Raw genomic sequence first — 4,019 nt, 5'->3', positions numbered from 1 at the left:
ACAGTGGGAGAATCTACACGCGTATCTAATTGAATATTAACAACACAACATTGTGTGAGAATCTACACGTGTATCTTCTTGAAAACAAACAATACAACACTGTGTGAGAAACTACATTTGCAACGTCTTGAAAACAATCAATACAATACTGTGTGAGTAACTACTTGTGTAACTTCTTGAAAAGAAAGGATACAACACTCCGTGAGAATATACACGTGTATCTTATTGAAAATTAATGATACAATACTGTGAGAGAATCTACACGTGTAACTTATTCGAAAATAATGATACAGCACATTGTTAGAAACTACATGCATAAGTTCTGGAAAACAAATGATACAACACTGAGTTCTACATTAAAGGCCTAAATTCTTGAAAACTAACGAAATAACTCTGTGTGAGAATCTATATTTGTAATTACTTGAAAATTAAACATACAACACTGAGTTCTATTTTAAAGGCCTAACTTCTTGAAAACTAATGAAATAACACTGGGTGAAAAAATACATTAGTAATTTCTTGAAAACTAACGATACAACACTGTCTGAGATTCTACATGTGTAACTACTTGAAAATTAAAGATACAATACAACACAGTCTGAGAATCTACATGGGTAACATATTGAAAACTATTGACACATCACTGTGTGAGAATCTATAAGCGTAACTTTTTGAAAACAAACGATACAACACTGTCTGAGATACTATACGTATAACGTATTGAAATCTAACGATACAACCCTGTGTGAGAATCAACATGAGTAACTACTTGAAAACAAACGATACAACACTGTCTGAAAATCTACACACGTATCTTATTGAAAAGTAATGATACAACATTGTGTTTGAATCTATATACTTTACTTCTTGAAAATAAAGGACACAACACTGTCTGAGCATCTATACGTGTAACTTAATGAACATTAATGATATGACACCGTGTGAGAATCTACATGTGTAATGTACTGAAAACTAATGATACAACACTCTGAGAAACTGTAAGCGTAAATTCTTGAAAACTAATGATACATCACTTCTTAAGAATTTGCAAGTACAACTTATTAACAATAAACAAAACAACACTGTCTGAGAATCTGTAATCGTAACTTCTTAAAAACTAACGATACAAGACTGTGTGAGAAACCACATGTGTAACTTCTTGAAAATAAACGATACAAAGCTGCCTGCACAACTATACGTGTAACTTATTGAAAACAAAGAACGCAACACTTTGTGGGAAACTATGTAACATCTTGAAAACAAACAATACAACATTGTGACAGAATCTATATTCGTAACTTCTTGAAAACTAACGATACAGCACGGTGTGAGAATCTATTTACATTACTTCTTGAAATCTGATGATACAACACAGTGTGAGAATCTACAAGTGTAACTTCTGGAAAACTATTGATACAACACTGAGTGAGAATCTCTATATGTAAGTTCTTGAAAACTAACAATACAACAGAGTGTGAGAATATCCACGTGTAAGTTATAAAAATTAAAGACACAATACTGTTTGATAATCTATATGTGTAACATCTTGAAAACTAATGATACAACAGTGTGTGAGAGTATAAATGTGTAACTTCTTAAAAACAAATGATACGACACTATGTGAGTATCTACATGGATAACTTCTTGAAAACTAACGATACAGAACTGTGTGAAAATCTATCTATGTAATTTCTTGAAATCTAATGATACAAATCTGGGTTCTAAACTGAATGGATAACTTCTTGAAAAATAACGAAATAACTCTGTGTGAGAAACTACATTAGTAACTTCTGGAAAACTAACGATACAAAACTGTCTGAGAATCTACACGTGTATCTTACTGAAAATTAACAACACAACACTGTGTGAGAATCTACACATGTAACTTATTGAAAAGTAACAAAACAACACTGTCTGAGAATCTACAAGTGTATCTTATTGAAAAGTAACCGTGCAAAATTGTGTTTGAAACTATATACTTAACTTCTTGAAAATAAAGTACACAACACTGTCTGAGAATCTAAACGTGTAACATAAAGAAATGAAAGATACGACGCTGTGTGAGAATCTACAAGTGTAACACATTAAAATCTAATGATGCAACACTCTATGAGAATCTGTAAGCTTAACTTCTTGAAAACTAATCATACATCACTGTCTTAAGAATCTACAAGTGTAATGTATTGAAAACTAACAAAACAACACTGTCTGAGAATCTGTAAGCCTAACTAATTGAAAACTAATAATACAACACTGTCTGAGAATCTACAGTGTAACTTATTGAAAACTAATGATACAACACTGTGTTTGAATCTATATGCGTAACTACTTGAAAATAAATGACTCAAAACTGTCTGAGAATCTACATGTGTGACTTCTTGAAAACTTAGAATACAAAGCTGCCTGCACAACTATACGTGTAACTTATTGAAACAAATGACACATTTTGTGGGAAACTATATGAGTAACATCTTGAAAACAAACAATACAACATTGTGTCAGAATCCATATTCATAACTTGTTGAAAATAAACGATACAACATTGTGTGAGAATCCACACGTGTAACTTCTGGAAAAATAATGATACAACTCTGTGTGAGAATCTACATGTGTATCTTTTGAAAAGTAATGATACAACCCTGTGTTTGAATCTATATGTGTAACTTAACGACACAACACTAAGTGAGAATCTACACGTGTAAATTATTGAAAATTAACGATACAACACTGTCTGAGAATCTACACTTGTAACATATTGAAAACTAATGATACAAATCTATGTGAGATACTACATGAGTAACTACTTGAAAAAAATGATAAAAAACTGTCTGAGAATACATATGTGGATCTTATTGAAAAGGAACGATACAACACTGTGTGAGAATCTACAAGGGTAACTTCTAGAAAACTAACGATACAATACTGTGTGTAATTACATGTGTAACTTCTTGAAAACTAATGATACAAAACAGTGTTTGAAACTACATTCCTAAATACTTAAATACAAATGATATAAAGCAGCCTGAACATCTATACACAGAACTTATTGAAACCAAAGGAAACAATAATTTATGGGAAACTACATGAGTAATATCTTGAAAACAAAGATTCAACATTGTGTGAGAATCTATATTCGTAATTACTGGAAATCTAACGATACAGCTCTGTGTAGAATCTCCATATGTAAATTCATGAAATCTAATGATACAACACTGAGTTCTAGAATGAATGCATAGCATCTTAAAAACTAACAATACAAAACTGTGAGAGAATCTACACGTGTAACTAATTGAAAACTAAAGATACAACACTGTGTGTGAAACTACACGTGTATCTTATTGAAAAGTAAAGATACAGAACACCAAATAGAGTGGACCACAAAAAAATCCCTTCACCACATAATAATCAAAACCCCAAATATACAGAATGAAGAAACAATATTAATAGTAGCTAAGGAAAAAGGTCAAGTAACATATAAATGCAGACCTATCAGAATTACACCTGACTTCTCCATGGAAACTCTGAAAGCCAGAAGGTCCTGGGTATATATTCTACAAACACTAAGAGACCATGGATGCCAGCCGAGACTACTATACCCGGCCAAGCTCTCCATCACTATAGATGGAGAAAACAAGATATTCCATGACAAAACTAGATTCAAGCAATACTTATCCATTAACCCAGTCCTACAGAAAATATTGGAAGGAAAACTCCAACCCAAGGAAGCTAACTACAACCAGAAAAACATAGGCATTAGAGAATCCCTGTCTACCAAAAGCCAAAAGAAAAAAGGTGTGAAATTCCACACATAATTCCACTAACAACAACAAATGCAAATCGAAGAAAATGAGCAATCAATGGTCATCAATATCCCTCAACATTAATGGCCTTAAATAACCCATAAAAAGACACAGGTTAGCAGAATGAATTCGAAGACAGAACCCTTCCTTCTGCTGCATACAAGAAACATACTCCACCCTCAAAGACAGACATTACCTGAGAGTTAATGGTTGGGGAAA

Source organism: Mesocricetus auratus, unplaced genomic scaffold (assembly GCF_017639785.1).
Source record: "Mesocricetus auratus isolate SY011 unplaced genomic scaffold, BCM_Maur_2.0 Super-Scaffold_100049, whole genome shotgun sequence".
Classification (NCBI taxonomy): Eukaryota; Metazoa; Chordata; class Mammalia; order Rodentia; family Cricetidae; genus Mesocricetus; species Mesocricetus auratus.
The sequence above is the reverse complement of the archived record's forward strand: the minus strand, read 5'-3'. Positions refer to the sequence as shown.